Source organism: Carassius carassius, chromosome 26, assembly GCF_963082965.1.
Source record: "Carassius carassius chromosome 26, fCarCar2.1, whole genome shotgun sequence".
NCBI lineage: Eukaryota > Metazoa > Chordata > Actinopteri > Cypriniformes > Cyprinidae > Carassius > Carassius carassius.
In genome coordinates, this window is record NC_081780.1 from 3,786,385 (window position 1) to 3,795,380 (window position 8,996).

General features: G+C 36.8%; 1 protein-coding gene across 5 annotated transcripts in view; it reads right to left on the reverse strand.

Annotated features, from left to right (window-relative positions):
- Positions 1 to 8,414, reverse strand: part of LOC132105550 (non-muscle caldesmon-like) — a 51,870-nt gene extending 43,456 nt beyond the window's left edge. Inside the window, exon 1 of one of the 5 annotated variants that reach the window (XR_009423958.1) lies at positions 8,235 to 8,411. The gene's annotated coding sequence lies outside the window, so the exon portion shown is untranslated. Of the gene's footprint in view, positions 1 to 8,234 lie in introns of all 5 variants that reach the window. The other 4 variants (XM_059510740.1, XM_059510743.1, XM_059510744.1 and 1 more) reach the window with 4 other exon arrangements.
- Between the last annotated feature and the right edge of the window lie 582 nt (positions 8,415 to 8,996).

Here is an 8,996-nt window from a genome sequence, read left to right on the forward strand (position 1 = left end):
GTTTGCATCAGGCCAAGAAGAAATAAACAAAAGGCCTGTTTGCTGTTGCTATTGTTTTGGCCTCAGCATCACCGAATGCTAATTTCCCACAATTTGGTTGTTGACCCTGTTCAAAAACATGCCTTGCTGTAGACTGTCTATATAGGTATTTACTATTAAGGCAGCATAATAACTGAAACTGAACCTCATAATCGACAAGGTAATTGCGTTTTGTATCAGTATGGTGCTAAGCTAACAGCACACAAGATCTGTTGTGTCAACAATTTTTGATATTAAATGACATTTTTCATCATGTTCTCTTGGATGATTTTTTATAACAGAGCCTAGAGGTTTTCTTTTTACAGCAATGGCAATAAAGAACCATTTTTGGTTTGCCAATAGCATTTTATTGAACAGTTCTTAAAAGAATCCCGATATACATACTAAACATTTCAGTTAATTTAATTTGCACTTAATTCTTCCTACCGTACAGGAGAGAAAAGAAGTAGCACAATGATCTGCCAGTCATTGGTCTTTCACGAAGAGATCTTGTCAAATGCTTATGCACAATGATCCATTATAAATGCTGAATGTACTGTATGGTCTAACGTATCTGTGAACATTTCTAAATGTTCACTATGGAAGTCCATTTCCAAATCTGAGAACATATCAGTCTCTTATTCCCCTCAGAATTGGACTTTATATCTTGCAACTGTGAGTTTATATCTCCCATTTGCTAGTTTATATCTTACCATGTTTCGCCGTTTTTGACTTTGATAATAGGACAGTTTAGAGTTGATAAGAAGTGAAGTGGAAGGGTGGGCTGGGGGGTTGTCAGGAAAGGTTGTCGAGCCAGGATTCGAAATTGGGATGACTGTAGTACAACGGCACTGTATGTCATGTTTGTAGTTCTGAACTGAATCCTCCTGCAAAGCGCAATGGATTGTAGGCAAACTTTCCACCAGAAATAGTAGATTGCCCAGGTACCTTTGGGATACTCATTTCAACATACTACAATTTGGAACACACTAATTCTAATTTCAAATACTATTTAGGACAGATGATATGTTGAACTGGGACACACCAGACATCAATAGTGTTTGATGGTTGCATGCTGAAAAGCTAACAAGATATTCTAATAAAAAAAAATCTGCATAATAATCCATAGCCCACTTATGTAAACACTTGGGTAAAGATTCAGTAATTTGTCATTAATTGAAAATGTATTTGTTCACAAAGCTAGACACATTGCATATTTAGATTGCCTTCTTGACGTGCAATGCTGCCTTTGAATTTGGTCAATATGTGGTATATTAACAACATTACAAACCTTTTGGAACAGTCTTTGATGCTGAAGTTGGCAGTTTACTAGATCTTGGAACAGTGCTTCTACTACACAACCAATGCAAATGACTTACTATAAATGCAACGTATATTTTTTATGATTACCACCTCTGAATCACATTAAGTCCATTCTGAACACATTCTGCACACTACTGGGACATGTATCAAATAAATTCCCTGTTTTTTTTTTTGCTCACTTAGAATCACTAGCCCTGCAAAGTACAGCAGGAAAGTGTCTACACTAGTTTGGACTCCAACTGAAGGGTAATAAAATCCGCTTTAAAAAAGCCAGACCTGAGATGTTTATTAATAGCATGAAGAGCGATAGTAATGAGGAATCATTAATAACACATTTCTTATGAGGTAAGAGTCTCTCGAATGCCAGTTTGTCTCCACACAGAGCATTGCTGATTAAAAACTCATACCATGAGAGCGCATTTCTGCATCTGAAACAGTGCCAGCTGTCTGCTGATGAAGAAATTAACTCATTCCACAGTGCTTCTCAACTTACAAATACAAGCTGAGCTGCACTACCACAAAGCGATGTATACAGTAGTTCCGCTTATGTAAAGCAGCCAGGATGCATTTCATTCAACGCGCGCAGGTAAATGTGACCATGGACCACAAAACCAGCCATAAGAATTGAAATTGAGATTTATACATCATCTGAAAGCTGAATAAATAGGAGTTTTCATGTATGGTTGTTAGGATAGGACAATATTTGGCTGAGATGCAACTATTGGAAAATCTGGAATCTGAAGGTTCAAAAAAATAGAAATACTGAGAAAATCATCATTAAAGTTGTGCAAATGAAGTTCTTAGCAATGCATATTACTAATCAAAAATTAGGTTTCGATATATTTATGGTAGGAAATTTACAAAATATCTTCATGTAACATGATCTTTACTTAATAGCCTAATGATTTTTGGCATAAAAGAAAATCGATAATTTTGACCCATACAAGGTTTTTTTGGCTATAGCAAAAAATGTGATCTCAGGCTTTAATCAGCTCTAATTGGCTCTCTCAGAAGAACACAAAGACATGTGAAGTGGAAAGAAAGAGGAGGCGAGTGTGCAAGTATGTAAATATGCTTCTGATTAGAAGGAAAGAGTTAACTCCATAAAGGCTCTCTTAAACAATTACCAATGCTACCATTACCAGATGTACACATAAAGACTGAGGTCTGTTAAAGAATTAATAGACAGGGAAATAAGACTAGCGTCAAATCATACCACTGAGGTATTGAGGGGATTTTGCTCTGTTTTTTATTTTAATGATTTCAACATCATCAGTCAGTTTTTTTCTTTGGCAGACTGTGTAGGTCATCTGTTACTCAATTCTGCTCAAATTCATCATGCTAGCAGTAACATCACCTCTCAAGATTGTTTTTTTCTTTGACCCAGCTTGGTTCGTGATAAGGATGCATGTACAATCAGACCATGTAAGGCTGAAAGAGCACAAAGTGAGCCGGCAAAGAGAAGCGTGCTTGCTTTCTTAATTCAGGAGGTCAGGAGAGTTTGACTAGCAGCTCGCTAAAGCACTCCTTACCTCAGCAGAATCGGCATTTGTCAAATCAAAGCTTGCTGGCTCTCCCTCAACACCTTTATGGGAGCGCTGGCGCACATTCGTGCTCACAACACGGGCCTCTGCTAAGCACCTACATAAACATGACCTCATGCTAGAGTCAACGTCAATTTTCATGCGTTCTTTCGCTTCTGCATCATGGCCTACCCTAAATATGCCCCCTAATTCTTCATTTCCCTCTCATGGTGTGATTTCTAATGGAATGTGCTGGACATCTCTTGATTAGTTTTGTTTGTTTAGTGGTCGGCTGAGGCAGAGGACAGGGAAAATGGGCTCGCCGAGACATTTCCTGTCCATGTTTTTGCAGATGAGAATCAGCTCGCTGCAAAAAAATAAAAACTCATATTGGCTAACACGTTACTATTATGGTCATTTTGAAAACTTGACGTTACATGATTTTTTAACCCTCTCAAGGCAGCGTTGCTGATTTGCAACAGTTGAAAACTAAAAACCTTATTACTCCAGATACATATTTTATGTATCTGGAGTACTAAAAACTTTACTAAAGGCTACTAAAGTTACAAGTTACTAAAACTTAATTTGAGCCTGAGAGGGTTAAGGATGGCATATATTCAGGGATGTAAGAATGATATGAAAAGTGGAGGAGCACTCAGCATTGGTTATGAATATTGAATTAAATAATTGCCACTTACCACTTACATGTTCATTCAGACCAATGAACATTCCTGTAGCTCAAACATAACGCCAAGGTTATGGGTTCGATTCCCAAGGAATGCATGAACTAATAACATGCACAACTTTAATGCAATGTAAATGACTTTGGATAAAATAATAATCCAAATGGTTAAACAGAATTGCCCACTGATGATGCTACCAGTTCGCAGTCTCTTCTGCTAAGTCTTAAATGGAAAGATCACCTTAAAATGAGAAATTGGTCATCATTTAACTCACTCTCATGTCGTTCTAAACCTGCATGACTTTCTTTCTTCTGAATTTTGAAAAATGTCTTCAACGAAAGTCAATGTTGTTGGGACCTAACTGACTTACACATACAAAAGTAAATTATAGAGTTTTGGAACAACATAAGGATGAATAAGGATGGCAAATTTTTTATTTCTGAGTGAACTGCTTTAAAGTCGCAGCTTTATATGGCCAGGCTACAATTCTTTTCTTTGCATTGCAGCCAAGCAAAAATAACAATTATATCCCTAAAATGGTAAAGGTTACCTTATTCTAAAATTGCCCATATTTACACAATGAATCAATATCGCAGCTTCTTAGTTGTCATCTTTATTCCCAACGGAAGCGTTGTCCCTTAAATCCAATTCTGTCCATGTAGAAGAGTGGAGAAGCAAAAACATTCATTAGGCTTCATCACCCCTGAAAAATCCTGACAAACCAGCGGTCTGACCACAAGCCTAGTGTTCTTAAGATCTCCTCAAAATCCAAGGCCAGGCACCATTAGACTTTTCAACTGAAACCTGCCATCTCAATAAAGAACAACAAACAGACCACAAAGTCAAATTACAGCCAAAAAAAACCAAAACAAATAAACATGGAATTCTGCTGCAGAAGGACTTAATGTAAAAGGCGGGAGGAATTTCAGATTTATATATTACTAACAAAACATCTGGGGCACTTATTGCATATTTGCAGGGACCTAAATAAACACGAGCTAAAGTTTCAGACGGCTCTGACTTCACGATTGAGGAATGCCCCGTTTCACTGCATTTCACCATTGGTTTGGAGCTCAGAAGTTCTGAGAACGCTCAGAAACGCTGCAGTGTTACACAACTGTGGTTCCTGGATCCAATGGTTTAAAATTACAGGCTATCAGATTCAAAGCGGCAGAGGAATAGCTGAACATAAGAAGGGGGAAGGGTTAGAGAGCTTCATCTCCTGAACTTTCTGCAGTCTGATGTCAATCATGCTAACAAAAAGTTAATTGAACACCTCACAAGAGTTATCTAAAACAACCATTATTTCAGCTTTGCTTTACACAATGACTTTGAGGATGCTTTGTATTTCCCAAGTGTAAGAACGAATGGGCAATAAAAACAGAAAGAGAATGCATGACACATGTGCATAAATCTTTTTGTGGACAACCATAAGTGAGTTCAGTACAGTCATGGGTTGGGAGTTTCATATGTAGAAAATTGTTTTGCACATTTAATGAGAACCTCTATAATGCAAACTTGCGAATTAAATTGTCAGCTCAACTCAATATAATTACATGTTTTGATGAATTTGAGGGATCCAAATAGAGTTTTGGCAAATGTTCTGCTCTTGATAAAACAAGGCCATGAATGTAGACTAAAGCAGATAAGAAGCAGAAATATATCAATTTGGAGTGTCCGAATGCCCAAACATGGCGGGGCTGTATGAGACTGTAAACCATGTGACAGCAGAAATGTGTCTGCAGATGAAGTCCGACACCAAACAGAAAACTATAATCTACTCAGCATGTTGTTTTACAGACGGGTGCCTCCAGTGTAGACAGCTCCATTGATTATAGTGGGAGCTATTTAGTTTTGACGTGTCCGGTGAAAACACTCTGTAATTGTAGGTTATTTACAGGTGGCAAGCAACATCACAACCTGCCATATTAACAAGAATTAATCCAGTCATATTTATGCTATATTACTGTTTTAGTCTTAAGTTTTAAACTCTTTTATATAAATGTGCAGCAGCTGTAATGCTAGACTTATACATTTGTTATGAACGATCTTAGAATTTGCTTCTAAATATATCAAAAGTTTGGGATCAGTTTTTAAAAGAAGTCTCTTATGCTCATGAAGGCTGCATTTTTTTTTATAAAAAATTCAGAATATGAAATAACAAAAATATGAAATATTATTACATTTTAGTTTTCTATTATAATATACTTTAAAATATAATTTATTTATGTGATTCAAACTAAGCTGAATCAGCCATTACTCCAGTCTTCAGTGTCACATGATCCTTCAGAAATCATAATATTATGATTTATTATCAGTTTTGGAACTTTGAAACAGTTGTGCTGCTTAAGATTTTTTGAAAACTTGGATACTTTTTTGATAGGATCCTTTAAAAAAAAAAAAGAAAAAAAAAGTTTTTACCATCACTTTATATCATTTTAACACATCCTAGCTCAATAAACGTATACATTTATTTTCTATAAAATAAAAAAAGACTTTTGAATTGTATACTGTTACAAAAAGCTTTCTATTGGCATTACATGACTGTAATACACAAAATTCATTTTTTTCTCAGTAAAATAACTTAGACATTGATAAATACTGTTACCATCATCATACATATAATTACTCATATAATATCATAACTACTCATATACAGTACCCATTAGCGGGATTTTTTTTTAATAAACATGGAGAATTAAGTCTCGCTAACACGTCATAAATACTAAAACACTGCAATCATCTACTAATAAAGTATTTTTGACATTATAATGAAAACAGATGCTTATTGTATCTAAGTGACAAAAACTATCTCAAACATTAGGCTTATAGTCAAATGGTGTCAATAAACAAAAGGAAGAAACCCAGAATTAAAATTTTTTGGCTTTTATTTTATCCCAATTTAAACGTTCACATGGTTTAATGTGCCTTAAAACACCACATTTCATTTGCAACTCACGTCTGTCAAGTCTTTTCCTCATTGAGAAATAACCTTGGGTTTCTAAATGGAGGAAAACACTACCGTCTTTCTCCTTGGATTACGGTGTCATCCTTTTGGCAGTAGATAGTGTTTATGACAAGGGAAGAATTTCAGTTCTCTCATTGTGACTTTATTCATTCATGATTTACATGAGTGGCTCTGGACAGGTCTGTTGTAAGACAGACCCTCTAGACCCCTACAGGCAGCCTGTTCCCATAACCCAACAAAGAGGGAGCCAAAACAGAGAAAAAGTGCAAAATGGGGGGAAACAGTGCTGTTTTGCATTCCAGAAACTATTCCAATCATCTGTCACCGTGTTCAGTCAGTTCCTTTTAAGGTCAGGGCATTCCCCACATATTTTCCAAACACCACAGTTATCAGATCCCGTTTCATGGCCAATTACTGGCTCCACCACGCTCACTTCACTGTCCCTGCTGCTATTCTGATGGTACAACATTCCATCATTCTGCGTTCAGATCTTCCTTCAAGCTCTAACTCGTACATCTAAAGGTCAGAGCAATAAAACGAGGTCCCTGTGTCACAATCTGACAGATTCTGTAATAAGCTGAATGTACATTGTAAGCTGAATCAGCCGAATGCGCAGCTGCCCTACAGTAGGCGTAGAAGCCTGGCCTGTGCGGTTGTGTTAATAAATGGGGCCATAAAATTAATTTAATAGTTTGCAATAAGTACAGAGATTGCATTCTTTGTTGGTCGGGATTTACGGCTTCAGTGCCAAAACGCAAACAGCAACAATCAAGATGCTTCATAAATGCATCGCTTAAGTTAAACAAGCACTCAATGGTTCCCAGAAGAGAAATTTCCCAAAGCATCCAGTCTAAAAAAAAACCACCCCCTCAGCTCCATCCCAAATCCCACAACAGACATGAATTAAACAATATAAGAATGTTCATGGCCGGTGATTCCATGCCACAAATATTTTGAGAAGAGAGTGTGGAGATGCGGGCAGCCAGAGAAAACTTTAAATCCATTTTGGACGATACCAAGATGAATCTTAATTTGTTACAGCAGCATCCCTAAATCTAGGCATGGGACAGTAGCTCCCTATTTATGTAGAGGATGCTTTAGAAGAGGAATCATTAACACAGAATCCCTCAAAAAGATGAAGAAAAGAAAAGCTGAAGATCGCTAAAAGAGTTCGATGAAATGTTTTATTGCAGCAAAGCACACTTAAAACCAATCTAGTCAGGTCAACAGAGTATCAAAACGCCTTTTTTTAGATAGGTTTGGCAGCTGTCAATCAACCCAAGCCTTTTTCTAGAGATTCTGGCTTGAGTATAGGAAAGAAATCCAGGCTGATTCATAAATAAGATGAAGAAGTATGCAAATGGTGGGTGTGGAAAGAAAGGCGACAAGAAATAGGATTAAGAGACTTAAATAAACTTCCAAACACTCAAATAACAATCAACATGCATCAATGCACAAGTAGCCTATATTTATGTATCCCAAAGATGAATCACAGATTTAGAGCTAAGTGCCAACTAACATATAGCCTAATATTCAACATAGCCTAGGTTACTATAAAATTCATGCAATATAAGCCACGGTTTTTTTTTAAACAAAAGACTTCAGTGAGACTGACGACAAATGGTTAATGTTTTATCAAGCAAGGAGGAAGAGTTCGTAAAAAGCGCGTAAAGTTAGTAAACTCGCATCCAAACATCTGGCAGTGACGGTAAAACTCACCTGCGCGGTGAGGCGAACGAAGTGTGCGTCCTTTAGATGTGCGGAGAAACCTGCAAAGAGAAAATGACTTGAGCTGTTCCTTCTCTCCCAAAATCTCCAGCGTTCTGTAACAGGACTCTGAGTTTGGGAAGCTCCTCCCTTTAGAAGGCATTCACTGCATCCGACCTCCGCCTTCTCTTCACCCGCCGAAGTGAAGGCCTTCAGCTGCAGATCCAGACTCGTCTAAAACACTGGTTACACGATTAACAAGGAAATTACAAGGAATACGCGAACACTTCTGCATTATAGTATTCTTGTTAAATTATTATTATAACTATATAAAAAAAGTTCCTGAATCCTAGCTTTCAAACTTACCATATCCTGTTTTATTATGTACGTTATCCCTTAAATTGAAATGGGAAAACTGATATTTGACATCTACATAGACCAAACAATTGTCACGTCGTCCTGGAGGTGTTTATTTTGCGATAAAGACACGATACTGTATATTATCCCGCTTATTAAATGGCATTCACTAAATAAATAAATACGATGATTTGATTATAAATTATTTACCTGTAGTTTACCTTAACGCTTCCGCGAAGAAAAATAGTCCATTACAGACAGTGAACAAACAAGTCGGTTTTAATAACAAGAGGAAAACTCCAATAATATTATTTACAGTACTATATGAATACTACATTTATCTGAGGTATTTTCAAGGTAATTAGGTAGCTAACTACCAGTTGCGAGAGTGAGCGCGGCGTGATATGAAAGACATTA